The sequence below is a fragment of the Balaenoptera physalus genome, assembly GCF_965194825.1.
Source record: "Balaenoptera physalus genome assembly, chromosome: 13".
NCBI lineage: Eukaryota > Metazoa > Chordata > Mammalia > Artiodactyla > Balaenopteridae > Balaenoptera > Balaenoptera physalus.
In genome coordinates, this window is record NC_138892.1 from 4,944,130 (window position 1) to 4,961,390 (window position 17,261).

The 17,261-nt window shown below is 54.3% G+C and overlaps 1 pseudogene across 1 annotated transcript in view; it reads right to left on the reverse strand.

The window, feature by feature from the left end:
• The window catches only part of LOC309641343 (rho GTPase-activating protein 8-like), a 71,235-nt pseudogene that overhangs the window by 43,100 nt on the left and 10,874 nt on the right, over window positions 1–17,261 (reverse strand). The window contains exons 3-4 of the transcript XR_014268578.1: window positions 10,493–10,612; window positions 6,746–6,882 (exon numbers count right to left, since the gene is read on the reverse strand). The product of XR_014268578.1 is annotated as a rho GTPase-activating protein 8-like (transcript). The remainder of the gene's footprint in view (window positions 1–6,745; window positions 6,883–10,492; window positions 10,613–17,261) is intronic.

Here is a 17,261-nt window from a genome sequence, read left to right on the forward strand (position 1 = left end):
ATGAGGAGCATTTTTAACACTGGAATCAGACCAAGTGGAGAGTCTCGGGGACGTGCTGAGTGGTTTGGTGAACGGAAGACCAGCTCTGGAGCGAGAAGACCAGGCATGGCCCCTGCCTGGCCCCATGGTCCAGGGGAAAGGACAGGGACGGCGTGGGGGGAGTGTCTGCGCAGCTCTGCGAAGCCCTCTCTGAGAAGCAGCCAGGGCGCCATCAGCCACGTCCACACCTGCAGTGGCTCCACAGGTGGGGCCGCCGTCCGCCCCAGGCCGGCCCGCACTGCAGACGCCAGCTATGTGTCGGGCGTCCCCAGGCCACCCCGCTTCTGACCAGCTGCCTACAGATTCGGAGCTTCTCACTACCCCCCTCACAACCGATAATTCATCGGCTCACAGAACTCGGGAAAGCGCTGTACTTACAATTAGTTTTCTTATAAAGAATACAAGTCAGGACCCGGCAAGAAGGGAGATGCACAGGGGAGTCGGGTGGGGGGTCGGGGGTCCTGGCCATGGAACCTGTGTGCCCGCTCCCCATGCAGTCAGGACATCGACCACACACCATTACCACCAAACAGCTCCACTGAGCCGCTGTGTCCAGCGCAATTGTTGGGGTTTCATTACATAGGCATGACTGGCAGAATCACAATCCAATCGATATGCAGCAACCCATGCATCCACACGTCCATCCATCCATCCGTCCATCCATCCACACACCCATCCATCCATCCATCCATCCATCCATCCATCCATCCATCCACACGTCCATCCATCCATCCATCCATCCACACGTCCATCCATCCATCCGTCCATCCATCCATCCGTCCATCCATCCATCCATCCACACACCCATCCATCCATCCATCCATTCATCCATCCACACGTCCATCCATCCATCCGTCCATCCATCCACACACCCATCCATCCATCCATCCATCCATCCATCCATCCGTCCGTCCATCCATCCATCCATCCGTCCATCCGTCCGTCCATCCATCCATCCATCCGTCCATCCATCCACACACCCATCCATCCATCCATCCATCCATCCACACGTCCATCCATCCGTCCGTCCATCCATCCATCCATCCATTCATCCATCCACAAGTCCATCCATCCATCCATACATCCATCCATCCGTCCATCCACAAGTCCATCCATCCATCTATCCATCCATCCATCCATACATCCATCCATCCACACACCCATCCATCCATCCATCCATCCATCCACACGTCCATCCATCCGTCCGTCCATCCATCCATCCATTCATCCATCCACAAGTCCATCCATCCATCCATCTATCCACACGTCCATCCATCCATACATCCATCCATCCGTCCATCCACAAGTCCATCCATCCATCTCTCCATCCATCCATCCATACATCCATCCATCCACACACCCATCCATCCATCCATCCATCCATCCACACGTCCATCCATCCGTCCGTCCATCCATCCATCCATTCATCCATCCACAAGTCCATCCATCCATCCATCTATCCACACGTCCATCCATCCACACACCCATCCATCCATCCACACGTCCATCCATCCATCCGTCCATCCATCCATCCGTCCATCCATCCATCCATCCACACACCCATCCATCCATCCATCCATTCATCCATCCACACGTCCATCCATCCATCCGTCCATCCATCCACACACCCATCCATCCATCCATCCATCCATCCGTCCGTCCATCCACACACCCATCCATCCATCCATCCATCCATCCACACGTCCATCCATCCGTCCATCCATCCATCCATCCATCCATTCATCCATCCACAAGTCCATCCATCCATCCATCCATCCATCCGTCCGTCCATCCACAAGTCCATCCATCCATCTATCCATCCATACATCCATACATCCATCTATCCACACGTCCATCCATCCATTCATCCATCCATCCGTCCATCCACACATCCATCCATCCATTCTATCCATGGGTACTGCTGATTAAATCATCGAGCTGGTTTACTGAGCTTGGTCTCCAGTGCCCCCGAGGCCACAAAGCCCCAACCCTCTAGTCACATGAGGGGGGTCTCTCCTGCATAGCAGCCCCACCCGGAGTCGTCTCGTGAGGGTAACTATCTAGGGGTCCTGCACGAGTCACCCCCTAACATAAACTATCACGAATCACTAAGATACTCCTATCACTTGGGAAATTCCCAGGATTGAGAGGCTACCTCCCGGGAACTGGGACAAAGGCCAGACACATTCTTTACTGCAGTGTCCCATGACCCTGCACCCCAGCCCACTGTCCGCTGTGCCAGAGGGGCCTCCACCCACCAGCCTGGAGATGCAGGGAGAGAAGCAGCAGGAACCAGGGCCTCGGATGGGGCACACCACCGACACGACACACCACTCCCAGCTTCGGGGCCCAAGCGAGAGATGGTGGTGGGAAGGAGGGAACGAGACTACTGGGACGAGGAGGGCTAGGGACCCTGGGGAGCCCGCAAGGAGGGTCAGGGACACGATCGGGGGGTCACTGGAAGGCCCGCCCAGATGCCAGCTGGACAGCCAACAGCAGGATGTCCCGAGTGGAGACTGCCCGGTGGAAGGAAGTGGGGGGAGGCAGACAGAGACCTGCCGGCCAGCGATGGGGGGTGGGGAGCCAGAAGGCCCCCGTGGAGAGCTTGGGTGGCCGGGCCACTCACTGGGGAGGGAACACGGGAGGAGGCGGGGGGGGCACTGGGTGGGGCTGTGGACACGGGCTGGGGCTCCACCTAGGACCCCTCAGGGAGGTGATGATGGCCTGGCGGTGGACGAGGGGCCGGGAGGCCAGTGGGCGTGGGGAGCAGCTGCCCAGTGCGGTGGGTCGCAGGGAAGAGTGAGGTTCACTGACCAAAACCACACACCCTCCATCCTCTCAGCGTCCTGCTGGCCACGGTCGAGTGCCCCTGCCCTCAGGCGGGCACCTGAGAAGAGGCGGGAAGCTGAACGCCCACACCCCGTGGCAGTGAGAGACGTTGGGAACAGAGCAGCCCAGCGCCCCAGGGACACGGAGAACCCAGGGAGGCGTGGAGAGCTTCACAGAGATGGGGGGACGGGCATGGGGACATGATGCCCCCGCCAGAGACGGGCAGTGTGGCCACCCCCGGGCCAAGGGTGGGCAGCAGGAAATTCCCAACAAGAAGTCTCACGTCAGGCTCTCAGAAAACCCGGGGAACCTGGTGTCCAAGAACGAGATCCCTCTGGGTAACGCCAGGACATAGTAGGTCTCCAGCAGAGGTCAGTGCCCTCCCCATACACTCGGGCCCCGCTTCCCTCTCACCCACAGTTTCTCAGTTTGCCAGTGGCAGAGGGAGAGGCACCTCAGACCTACTGTTGATGAGGGGGCCCTGTGCTGGCCAGGCGAGGGGATGTGCTCCTGCCCAGAGAATGGATGGGGTGTGGAAACAAGGGCAAAACAGGCAGGTAAGGGTCAGAATGATGAATTCCCCCCCGAGGAGTCTGGACTCAGTTCAGCCAGCAATGGGGTAGGAGGGGCTCTGGCCAGGCTGTGAGCCCCTCCTGCCCTGCCATCTGCCAACGAAAGTAGGGAGGGTCCCTGGGCAGAGCACAGCACGTGCAAAGGCACTGAGGCAGGGACGTACAGGATGCAAGCCCAGCACCCACGTCGGGCCTGGTTCCTTTCCCCTATGAGCATCCTGTTTACAAAAAACACTGATTTCATTCGATAAACACTTCCTGAGCATGTACGGTTTGCAAGGTCTATCCACTTGCACGAGGCTGAGCTATGAAGGTCAGCTACTCTCGAAGGCATTTTACCTCCCCCCAAACTGAAAGGGCAACTCACAGCATTTTCCTTTCACATCAACAGATTTCTAAATGTCCTACCAAACTAATATCACAGCATTATTCAGATTCGACAAACTTTTATGCAGCTTAGAACAAGTGCCACGGTGGGTACATTGGGTTCCTTATGCTGTTCTCTCTACCTCTGATGCATTTGAAAATTTCCATTAAAAAAAGTGAAAAAGGAGGGAGGGAGAGAGGAAGAGCCAAGGCTGGGCGCTCTGCCCATCGGGACAGAACCCCTGCCCCGCGCACCAGCCAGGCAGCCCTGGGCCGGCCTCTCTGCTCATCTACAACGTGGGGATAAGAGAACTGACTCCGCGGGGAGCAGGAAGGACTAAATCCACAGCTTGAATATAGCCATGCAGAGCTGGCACACAGCAGGTGCTAAATAAATGTGACCCGTCACCACGTGTCCAGCAGGATGGTGTGTGCTTCCAGGTGTGCTGTTTCATTTGCAGGTGAGGAAATCGAGGCCCAGAGAAGCCAAGTGAGCCACCGGCTGGCTTCAAGGGCAGCACCCCCAGCCCGGCCTCCACGGCCTCCTCTGCCCCTGGGACCCCATGTTCCGGGTGGGGAGGCCTTCGCGCTCCCGCAGCCCCTGCGTTCAGGCCTCCTCCGCAGCCGTGAGGAGCCCCGGGACCCCCAGCCCTTCCGCTCACTGAGCAGTCTCTGGGCATCTGCATTAACAACATCAGTCAAGATGAGTAGATACCCTTCCTGCTCTCTGGCAACACAGGCCAGTGTATTGAAACGGGCTTCAAGATGACGATATATGGGAGGAAATGACAACCATCAATAAAATGCAAATTCTACAAGGCATCGGTTTAACTCACGACCCCTCCTTCTCCCCTCGCTGTTTACAACACGACATTGTTCACTGTCTCCGAGACAGGAGAAGCCCTGTTTATGCAGAAAGAAATGATTCCCTGAGCTGAGGCCCGTGACACGCCCACCACCATCCATCATCGGTTCCTGAGAGTGAAGGACGATTAAAACGCGTAATAAAGGCATCGGCGATCTCACTGGGACTAATGTGGGAGTTTGTTTAGGTTTTTATTTTAAGGTTGCTAACTGTTTTTTGCAGTAGTGAAAGGGGATTTGAAGACTCGTTTTGTCTGTGTCCTGCAGGAAATCCCAGCTGGGGTCTGCATGGTTGTGAGGGAAGCTCTGGCTGTGAAGGTGGTGACTTGTCAGTCACCCAGCAGGACCAGGTCCGGCATGTCCCTCTGTTCTCTCTTCTCTGCCACTTGCCTCTAAGATTATACCTCCCACCGCCTCTGATCCTGGGGCGGAACTTTCCCTCTGCCCACCCTGCTTTCCAACATCTAATGTGCCTCTGAGGTCACAGCCCTGGACCCAGACTGGAGCTTCAGAAGATGACCACCACTCTTTAAAATTTTTTTTTTTTGGCTGTGCCGCATGGCTTGCAGGATTTTAGTTCCCTGACCAGGGATTGAACCCAGGCCCTCGGCAGTGAGAGTGCACAGTCCTAACCACTGGACCGCCAGGGAATTCCCTAAAATATTTAAATCAACACTATCATTTTAATTTATTTTTGGCTGCATTGGGTCTTTGTTGCTGCGCTCAGGCTTTCTCTAGTTGCAGAGAGCAGGGGCTACTCTTCCTTGCGGTGCATGGGCTTCTCATTGCAGTGGCTTCTCTTGTTTTGGAGCACAGGCTCCAGGTGCGTGGGCTTCAGTAGTTGCGGCACGTGGGCTCAGTAGTTGTGGCTCCTGGGCTCTAGAGCGCAGTCTCAGTAGTTGTGGCGCACAGGCTTAGTTGCTCCGCGGCACATGGGATCTTCCTGGACCAGGGCTCGAACCTGTGTCCCCTGCATTGGCAGGCGGATTCTTAACCACTGTGCCACCAGGGAAGTCCCAACACTATCTTAAGACTTAAAATTCTACAAAGTTTCCATCTGGCCAAATAGACAGTCTCTTAAGGTAATAATGAGAGATTATTCAACATTATTTTTTGATAGGAGTCTTTGGCTCTGGCTATGGTCCTGATGTTGAGCCCTGGGGGAGGCGGCACCTGGCAGAAGCCCTTGGTGGGGAGGGACGCCTGGGTACACCTGAAGTGGACCCCTGGGGGGGGCGGGGTTCCGGGATTGGCACGTGCCATCTCCTGGAGGAGAAGGAAAAAGGGTTCCAGGTACTGAACCGTCCTCCAGGCCGCTGGCCACACAGGAGTGTGAACCTGAGTTAGGGCCGAGGGGACAAACCTGGACACCAAGGTGAGGCCCAGGAGGAGGAGGGTAGAGGACTGGCCCTCAGGGAGGGAACCCCGGGGTCTGCTCTCACTATGTGCTCCAACTGGAAAAGCCACGGGCTTACCCAGACTCGGACTGGGATTTACACCACGTGCGTCCTGGTCTCCAGCTTGCAGAGGGCAGATCATGGGACTTCTCAGCCTCCATAATTGCATGAGAGCCAATTCCTATGAGAAATCTCCTTGGATACATACCTCTATATAGCCTACTGGTTGTTTCTCTAGGGAACCCTGACTAACACGCTGCCCATGTGAGAAGTGTACCTGGAGTGGCCCTGATTCCTCAGGATCAATTAAAACGATGCAATAGACTCCCCTCTGGCCACTGCTGGGCGTGGGGCTGCTCGCTTTCTGAGTGCTGCTTTTGATGAGTGTAGCGTAACAGTCCTGGGTTAATCAAGCAATCCGTTTAACTCTGGCCTGCGCTCTTTAAAGATGCTGTCCAGTGGCTACTCAGAGCACTTGGTGGGGCTCTAACAGCTGTGCCATTTGCGTTTTCAAAACACTGGCAGGTACTTTTGTTCCTCTGTGGTTTTCACGCTCTGGGCACAGCCAAGCTGGAGTGAGCGGCCCTGCTGAGCCCGCCACACGCCGCAGGGCCCTCAGGAAGGCTGGCACTGCGGTGTTCCTGGGAACTGACCACCCAACTAGGACTCAGTTGCCACCTGCAGGATGCCGTGTCGGGCCACGTCATAGAAGGGGTGATTCATGCTCAGCACAGGGTCTGGGCCAGCCATGGGTGCCACCGAGGGCCTTCTCACGGCACACAGTGCGGCGGCCTCCTCCTCATCTCTCTGCAGCTCTGCAGCAGATGACAAGGATTAGAGGAAGTAGCTGTATTTCCGAGGAAGGAGGAGAGCGAGGGAGCCTCCTGACGTCTTTTTACTGGACATGCACCTTGCCTCTGCTGTGCGCCCACTATGTGCCCGCCTCTGCTGTGCGCCCACTATGTGCCCGCCTCTGCTGTGCGCCCACTATGTGCCCGCCTCTGCTGTGCGCCCACTATGTGCCCGCCTCTGCTGTGCGCCCACTGTGCACCTGCTCAGTACACTGCACCATGGAAGGAGAAAAATGAGACCCGAGAGCTGGAGTATCTTCCACACTGACAGCAGTGGAAACTGAGGCTCAGAGGGGAGAATGACTTGCCCGAGGTCACACTGCTAATCGGCAGTAAGGTGTGGACGTGAACTTGATTTCCCAGCTCCAGACTCTGACTCACGGCCTTCTTGTAAGATGCTGACACTGGCAGCCGGCAGGAAGCCGTGGCTGGGGTCAAGGGAAGAAAGCGGGGTCACTGTGCTATGAGGCAGTAAGAAAAGGGCTGTCCAGGACATGGAAGCAACCTAAGTGTCCATCGACAGATGAATGGATAAAGAAGACGTGGCACATGTATGCAATGGAATATTACTCAGCCATAAAAAGGAACGAAATTGAGTTATTTGTAGTGAGGTGGATAGACCTAGACTCTGTCATACAGAGTGAAGTAAGTCAGAAAGAGAAAAACAAATATCGTATGCTAACACATATATATGGAATCTAAAAAAAAAAAAAATGGTTCTGAAGAACCTAGGGGCAGGACAGGAATAAACACACAGACGTAAAGAATGGACTTGAGGACACGGGGAGGGGGAAGGGTAAGCTGGGACGAAGTGAGAGAGTGGCATGGACATATATACACCACCAAATGTAAAATAGGTAGCTAGTGGGAAGCAGCCGCATAGCACAGGGAGATCAGCTCGGTGCTTTGTGACCACCTAGAGGGGTGGGGTAGGGAGGGTGGGAGGGAGACGCAAGAGGGAGGGGATATGGGGATATATGTATACATATAGCTGATTCACTTTGTTATGCAGCAGAAACTAACACACCATTGTAAAGCAATTATACCCAATAAAGATGTTAATAAATAAATAAATAAATAAATATGTTTAGCTTAAGCAAAATAAGAGAAAAAGAAAAAAAAAAGAAAAAAGAAAAAGAAAAGGGCTGTCTTCCAAAGTTTAATTTTAGTACAGGAGGTTCCTTCATACAAAACAAATCCAGGTTCCTTCAGAAATGTTTTCGGGGACTTCCCTGGCGGTCCAGTGGTTAAGACCCCGCTCTCTCAATGCAGGGGGCGCAGGTTTGATCCCTGGTTGGGGAACTAAGATTCCGCATGCTGCGTGGAGCAGCCAACAAAAAAAAGAAAGAAAAAAAAAATGTTTTCAGTTGGAAAACGAACAGAAACTTCAAATTTCATGTGAGGGTAGACTTCGGCCCCCAGATGTACTGGGATGAATAGTATGACTCCGAAATTCACGTCTACCTGGAAACCCACAATGTGACCTCATTTGGAAATAGTGTCTTTAGAGAGGAAATGAGTTAAGATGAGGTCACACTGGATTAGGGTGGGCCCTAAATCCAAGGACATGTCCTTATAAGAAGAGGAGGGGACACAGACACCCAGGGAGAAAGCCACTCGAAGGTGGGGTCAGAGACTGAAGTGACACGGCCACAAGCCCAGGAGCACCTGGAGCTCCGGGAGCTGCAAGAGGCAGGAAGCATCCTCCCCTGCAGCCTCCAGAGGGAGCACGGCCCTGCTGACACGTTGATTTTGGACTTTTAGCCTCCGGAACTGAGAGAGAATACACTTCTATTGTCTTAAGGCTCCAAGTTAGTGGTGCTATGTTCCAGCCGCCCCAGGAGACTGACACAGCAGACTGGCGTCGAGAGTCAGAACAGCTGAGCTAGTATCGCCAGAGGGCATGATGGGGTGGGGTGAGGGGTTTGGGAGGAAGCACTGACTTTTCCTAACAAATTCTGAAGATGATCCTGATGCAAAGCCAGGTCTGAGACCTCCTGATTCAGACCCACACCCCATGCCAGAGAGACCCACCCACGACCCCAGGGTGGCCCATCTGTCGCTGGGGGGACAGGCCCAAGTGAGGCTGCCTCACGTGGTCTGCAGCCTGCCTCCTGTGGCCTCTCACCCACTGGTCCCAGGGCCACCCCCACTTCTTGGTGTCCCCTGAGCCCGTGAAGGTCCGGGGTAGGGCTGGACGGGGCAAGGCCCTTGTTTATCAACAGTGTGACAGGTCCCAGAGCGGGACCAACGTGGGAGGCTGCAGGGCACACCTCAGCCATCCAGTCATCTAGCAATATGTACTGAGTATCCCCACGTGCAGGGGACAGTTTTAGACAGTTAGGGACACAGCATGAAACACAGAGTCCCTGTGGTGGGCAGAATCAAGGCCACCCAATGATGTCCACGTCCTGATGCCCAGAACCTGAGACCATGTGACCTTAGATGGCAAAAGAGACTTTGCAGGTGTGATTAAGGTAAGGATCTGAGATGGGGAGATGATCTCCCGGAGCCCTCGAGGGAGTGCGGACCAGCCCAGCAAAACGCATTTCAGACAGTGTTGATTTACCCCGCTAACTCGGTGGGACGTTGTTACAGCAGCCCAAGGGGACACAAGCACTTTGTCCTCAAGGGCCTTCTGGTGGGGTTGGGAAACAGACAAGAGAGAAATGTCAGGCGTCAGGGACAAATGCTGATGAAAGATCAAGCTGCGTGAGGGGGGCCGCAGTGGGGGCCGAGTGTGTCAGGTCTGAGCAGAGGCGGGAAAGAGGGGAAGCAGGGAGCCAGGCTGGAAGCTGCTGGAAGGGGAATCCAGGTGGAGGGAACCACGTGCAAAGGCCATGAGGTGGCTGCAGGGAGTCCCCGAGGAGAAACAGAGAAGCCGAGCAGGGACCTGTCATCCTGAGGAGCCGGAGCCGCTGGGGGCTTGGAGTCAGCGAGGGGCATATGCTCCATCCCCACTAGGGTCCCTGGGCAGCTGAGTGGAGGGCAGGTGGCAGAGGGCAGCGGGCTGGCCCCATCCCCGTCCCGTTCAGCCCACCGAGATGAGGGATCGGACCAGGCGCTGTGCCCCAGGGTCGGGGGAGAGCAGGCTTCCCCGAGGAGCTGACGATGGACGGGCATAAAACAACCGGCGGGGCGAGGACTGAGTGTCCCAGAAAGAGGAGAGGGTCCCCAGCGGGGTCAGCGTAACAGGTCACTGTGGCCAGAGGGAGAGCAGGGGTGAGCGGCCAGGGTGAGCCGGACCACGGGGCCTCGAAGCCGTGGTGAGGAGCTGGGTTTTGTCCAGAGAGGCCAGGAGGCCACCGGGAGGGTTAACAGAGAGCTGGAGGGTGTGAGCAAATGCCAGGGATAGCCTGGCGCAGAGGCAGAGGGGAGCGTGTGTGGACCAGGCTGGAGCCCGGCAAGGCCAGGCCGTGCTCTGGGGCTCGGCTGACCTGTATCCACTGGGGCTCATCCACCTCTTCTTACAGGGTTAGGTTTTTTGAGCCACAAAAATATATCACCTGTAAAAATAAATGGGCACCAACAACCTCCTTCTCCCGGGATGGGGCTGGAAGAGAACGTACTTTACCTGTTCCGTCCAGCTCCTCCAACTCCAGCCCGGACGTGCTCTGCTGGGGGGCAGGGCGGCCCGGAGACACCGTTGGGATGCCACCTCCTGAGGATCCGGGCATGGGGTCCTTCCAACGCCCTGAGGGAGAAGCACACGGAACCCGGGGGGCATTTAACACAAGTGCACCGGGCTTGAGGAATGGAGGAATGCCCTTCACGTGGCCCGCGGGCTGTTTAATTTCCCTTCTTGACAAGAAAAAAGGCAGCCACGTCTGATTCACCCAGACCTCAGATCACCTTGGCGTTTGGTGCTCAGCCTGCCCGGCCCTGCCCCCTCCCCCGCCCCCCCCCACCACGTGGGAGAATCGCCTCTCAATGAACATCTCGAGGTCCCGGGAGCCAGACCCCTGGAAGGTGGCATCCACCCCACATTTGGGCCCCTATATCTGATCTCCTCCTCTGCAGGCTCTGCCCCCCAATGGGTGCACCTAGATGGGGCTCCCCCTCCCCAACGGCCCCACGTCCCGGGGGAGAAGGGCACGAAGGGCAGTGGGATGGGGGGGGACATGTGGAGTGAGAACAGCACTTCCAGGGCCAACGCACTTCGAGGACAGCATCGTTCCTGCTTCACCACTCCCTCAGAGATACGCACACTGACTCCTGTACCCACTTCACGGAGCGGGTACCTGAGGCCAGTGAAGATCACTTAGAGCTGCTCATGCCCGCAGAGCTACTAATCCCAACTATAGCTAAGAGTCACCACCTGGTCATCCTGGGCCTGGGATGCTGCTTCAAAACCTGTGCAAATGTTTACAAAACTCTGTTAGTACCCAAATAATGGAATATTATTTGTCCATAAAAAGGAATAAAGTACTGACACCTGCTACAACACGGATGAACCTTGAAAATGTCATGCTAAGTGAAAGAAGCCAGCCACAAAAGATAACATGATTCCATTTATAACGTCCAGAATAGGCAAATCCATAGAGACAGAAAGCAGATTATTGGCTGCCAGGGGGTGGAGGGGGAAGGGGGGATTAGGGAGGTGAGAGCAAAGTAGCATGGGTTCTTTTCTTTTTTTCGGCTGCACTGCATGGCTTGTGGGATCTTAGTTCCCCCACCAGGGGTCAAACCCGTGCCCTCAGCAGTGAAAGCACAGAGTCCTAACCACTGGCCAGCCAGGGAATTCCCTGCATGGGTTCTTTTGGAGGTGAAGAAAATGTCCTAAAATTGACTGGGGTGATGGTTGCTTATATCTGTGACTACACTAAAAAACACTGAACTGTATACTTTGGTGAATTATATGTTATACGAATTATATCTCAGTAAAGGTGTTTTTAAAAATTAACAATGCAGGGTGAAAACAGCACGTATAGTTTGGTCCAGTTTTTTAATAGTGAAAAGAAACGTAGAACAGTGTTTTTGAAATGCTGGTTTCTATGAGTTCTATGATTAGGGTTTATAAATCCATTTATTTTTCCATGTTTGTCCTTTTTTCATTTTTGCAAAAGCCTGTATTGCTCTTAATATAAGATTGTCATTTGAACTAAAATAAGAATGTTTTATGAATACAGAAAAGTTTTACACCTTCTTAAAAAAAAACCCCCATTAGCTAAGTGCCATTTTCCATGTCCATTTCACAGATGGGAGAACTGAGGCAGAGGTCAGGGGGTCACTTGGCGGGTACACAGCCCACTGAGGGCAGGGCTGTAGGACTACAAAGCTCTTACCCAGGACATTGGCAACAGATATACAAGAGCAGAGAGGGACTTCCCTGGTGGCGCAGTGGACAAGACTCCACGCTCCCAATGCAGGGGGCCCAGTTCAATCCCTGCTCAGGGAACTAGATCCCACATGCATGCTGCATCTAGGTGTTCGTGTGCCACAAATAAGGAGCCAGTGAGCCGCAACTAAGGAGCCCACCTGCTGCAACTAAGACCCTGTGCAACCAAATAAATAAAATAAATAAATATGAAAATAAATAAAATAAAATAAAAGAGCAAAGAGTCACGGGGGCCCAGGGAAGGAGAGGTAAGTCCCCTTTCCAGGGTGGTCACTCAGAGCTGGCCCATCGAGGCCGCACCTGCCCACTTTGGGGGAGAAGTCAGAGTCTGTGCTTGTCCATGACAGCTGCCAATGTTTAAACAGTGCAGTCTAATTTAAAATGAAAAAACCAAAATCTGTATGTCCCAGACTCCACAGTTCCACCCTTGGACACACACCCAGCAGAATGTGTACATCTGTGCACCAAAGGACATGGCTGGAAGGTTCTGAGCTGCAGCACTGAGACAGCCCCAAACTGGAAACGACCCAGACAGTGAAGGGAGCTAGAGGCCGTGCAGGGCGCGTCGGTGCAACGCTCAGCCGCCGTGCGAAGGGGCTGCGCGTCCCATGATGTCATCGAGCAAAAAGACTCGAAAGATGATACACAGTACGAGTCCATTTCTACATGTGCAAAGCCAGGCCAAGTGAGCCCACGGTGACGGAGGCCGGGGAGCTGCGCACGCTGGTGGGGGGCGGAGGGGGAGGGGCACCGGTGCCAGCCACGCTCTGTCCCCGCATTGGGGTGCTGGCCCGTGTGCTCATGCTGGGAAAGCTCAGGGCATCTGGGAGCTCTGATTTGGCTAGGCGGTGGGGGAGGGCTGCCCGGAAAGGACAGCAGTGGAGTAGAAGGGCTTCGAGGAGGGGGTGGGGGAGAAGAGGCGCTGCGTAGAAGGTGCGGGGGCGGGGGGAGGGGGCTTGCGGGCCTCAGCCACTCACCTGACAGCCACATCCTGGGCAGAGCCGGGACCCCGACACAGGGGGATCAGATCTGTGCCCTCAAAAGTGCTCGGGCACCAGAGGGTCCCAGATGATCACGGAAGGGAGTGGACATCGACCGGACACACGTGGAGACTGACAGAGGCCAGGAGCTGGCTGAGGCCACACACAGAGGGAGGCCGGTGTCAGGAGACACCAACGGGCGTCAGAGGCACAGTGCCCCCGGCCCATGCAGCCCACGCTGTGCCCAATGGGACGATGCCATAGACACAGGCTACGACCAGATTCCAGGCCTGCAGCCCCACAGGAAGGGAGCTCATGGTCAGAGAGAGTGGACTGCTGTCCTCGTGGCCACCAGCATCCCCTCCCCTTCTGCCAGTAACTCACCCACTTTCTCTCTCACACACGTGCACACACGCATGCATGCCCACACACGCACAAACATGCACACCCACACGCGTACACACACATACATGCACGCTCACACGTGTACACGCACACACATACACGCACACACATGCCTGCCCACAGGCGCACACATACATGCACACACATGCATGCCCACACACACACAATACATGCACACACGTGCATGCCCACATGCGTTCATGCACACACATACACACACATATGCATGCCCACAGGCATGCACACATACATACACACACACATGCCTACAGGCGCACACATACATGCACACACGCATGCCCACACACGTACACGCACACATACACACACATGCCCACAGGCGTACACACATACATGCACACATGCATGCCCACACACGTACACACACATGCATGCACACACATGCATGTGCATGCGTGTGCGCGCATGTGGAATGCAGGACTTTTGCCCGGCCAATCACAGCACCAAATTCCCTGAGCCATGGGGACTGGCTCAGGAGTGATCACATGACCCAGCCGGTTCAGTCAGAGTGACTTCTAAGATGTCTATAAAAGCTACTGAGATACTTTTTAAAAAAATAAATTTACTTATTTTATTTATTTGTTTTTGGCTGTGTTGGGTCTTCGTTGCTGCGCGCAGGCTTTCTCTACTTGTGGGAAGTGGGGGCTACTCTTCATTGGGGTGTGTGGGTTTCTCATTGCGGTGGCTTCTCTTGTTGTGGAGCACGGGCTCTAGGCACGCGGCTTCAGTAGTTGTGGCGCATGGGTTTAGTAGGTGTGGTGCACGGGCTTAGTTGCTCCGCAGCATGTGGGATCTTCCCGGACCAGGGCTCAAACCCGTGTCCCCTGCATTGGCAGGTGGATTCTTAACCACTGTGTCACCAGGGAAGCCCAGGAGAGATACTTTTAAAATTTCTTCTACTGGACCCAAACTGGAGAGGATGTGAGCCTGGAGTTACCCAAGGTCACCACATGGAACTGGAGGAAAATGAAGCCCATGGCAGAAGACAACGCAAGGGATGCAGAAAATGTCCCTAAAACACTGTGCACCTGGATCCAGCTGTACCTGAGTGCAAAGATCCAATAAATGCTCTTTTCTGCTTAAGCCAGTTTGGCTTATAGATGACCTGTCACTTGTAACAAAACGAGTACTGATTTTTTTTCTGTGAAAGATCAGTGGTATTGAAACACGATGAAATCTTCCTCAGTATTCTCTACTTTAAGAGAATGAAACAATCAAGCCCACACTGTTTTTCTTTTTGATTGCGGCACAAGAAAATGAACTTCATTTCTGAAAACTCTTTGGGGGAGATCTGGCTTAGAACAGAGCTATGACGGGCACCAATGGACATCAGCCCTGCACTCAGTCCCGACCTCTCCCCTCCAGGAGAGGCAGTTAGAAGTGGCGACACCAATGCTAACCCAGCAGGGCCCCCGAGGACGCCACTCTCCCCTGATCCAAGCTTCTTCTCCGTGGCCAGCAGATAACACAATCTTTCAATGAAACTGGTCCACTCCATGTTGCCTGATTAAATCCCCCCGATCTCCCCCTACTCCACAGTTCATTTCTAAATAGCAAAACGATATGACAACAACATGAAAGGACTTAAGTTTATGGGGTACCAGGGAGTCTCCCACTACCCTGTGTGCAACTTTTATTTCTGCACTCTCCTCCAGTTTTGCCCACGTGCACCCACATTTGAGAAAGTTGTAACCAGACTGCACGCCCATGTACGTTTTGTAATCAGCTCTGTCTGCTCACCCACCACCCCACCCATCAGCCCAGAGCGCCCCAGACCCTGGAATATTCAGCCCAATGCCCAGGCCACCAGCAGCATGGGCAGCACCATCTGGGATGGGAGTTGGTGTCTCTTGCTGCAAAGTGGAGGGAGATTTGGGGGCAGGAAAGGGGTGTGGACAACACGGCTGTGTCCAGGCACAGGTGACGTGCTCCCCATAGACTCTGGTGGCCACCACCGCAGTCAGGCAAGCTCAGCACCACGATGGCGGGACAGCCTGACCTCGGCACCTCCAGATGCGCTGCGATATTCGTGCCCAAAAGACCTCACCTGAATCTAATTAAGCCTCTAGCTTTATTGTTCCAGAGGAAGCACCCCAGGGGACCAAAGAACACAAGAAATGACACCATGATGGGGGAAAACAAATCAGACAAACCTAGGGGAGTTTCCTGGTGGCCTAGTGGTCAGGATTCTGTGTTTTCACTGTTGTGGACTAGGTTGGGAACTAAGATCCCACAAGCCGCGCAGTGTGGCCAAAAAAAAAAAAAAAAAAAATCAGACAAACCTAGAATGAGAGCCATTCTACAAGGCAATTCATTGGCCTGGTCTCTTTAAAAGTTGATGTTATTTAAAAAAAAAAAAAAAAGCAGGGGAGGGGGCGAAGTGGGGGTGGGTGCACTGTTCTAGATTGAAAGGAGATGGAGAGACATAAGGACCCAACACAGCACGGGAACCTTGATGGTTTATAAAGGAGCAGTGAAGGGACTTCCCTGGTGGCGCAGTGGTTAAGAATCCGCCTGCCAGCGCAGGGGACACGGGTTCGAGCCCTGGTCCGGGAAGATCCCACATGCCGCGGAGCAACTAAGCCCGTGCACCACAACTACTGAGCCTGCGCTCTAGAGCCCGCGAGGCACAATTACTGAGCCCGCGTGCCACAACTACTGAAGCCCGCGCGCCTAGAGCCCGTGCTCCGCAACAAGAGAAGCCACCGCAGTGAGAAGCCCGCACACCATAGGGAAGAGTAGCCCCCTCTCGACACAACTAGAGAAGCCCATGCGAGCAACAAAGACCCAATGCAGCAAATAAGTAAATAAATAAATAAGTGAGTAAGTAAATAAATAGAGCAGTGAAAACATTCCTGGGGCAACTGGCACAATTTGAATGTGGCCTGAATGGTTGATGACATTAAAGGAATTACGGTTAATTTTCTTAGATGTGAGAATGGTATCGGGTTATACAAGAGAATGTCTTTACACTCAGATGCTAAAATAGCCAGCAGGGAATGGCAGGAGGTCTGCCACTCACCTTCCAGGAGTTCAGCTAAGAAAGAGAGAAAGACAGAGACAGAGAAAACCCATAACGAATGGTACCAATTTCCAAATCACGGTAAAAAATGTGTTTTCTTACATGTTTCTGTACTCTGAACAATCTTCTTAAAAACAGTTGGAGACAGATGGAGGGCAGGAGGGAGCAGCCCTGGCGTGGCTCCATCACCCCATTTATCAGAGAACAAAACCAAGGTCAGTGAGAGGCCTACGGTGGCTGGAGGTCACACGGCGAGTCAGCCCCAGGACGCCCTCTAGGACTTCTGCCTCTACGGCTTCTCTTGGCCCAGGTAAGCCTGGGGTTTTGGTGTTTCCCTTCTGATGGCTCTCCGCTGCCCAGGGGCCATGTCGCCAGTGACCGTTGCCTGGCTCGTGTCCAGTTTCAATCAGCCTCCTCCCTCCACCCCCTGCTGTGCTCTGCACCCCCCAAGCACTCTTTCCAGCCCAGGTCACCTGCTCCCTCAGGGGGACTCTGCTGCCACAGATGGCTGTGTGGCCTTGCCCAGGTTTGTGCCCTCTCTGGGCTGCTGGTGGGAGACCCTGGGCAGGGTACAAGG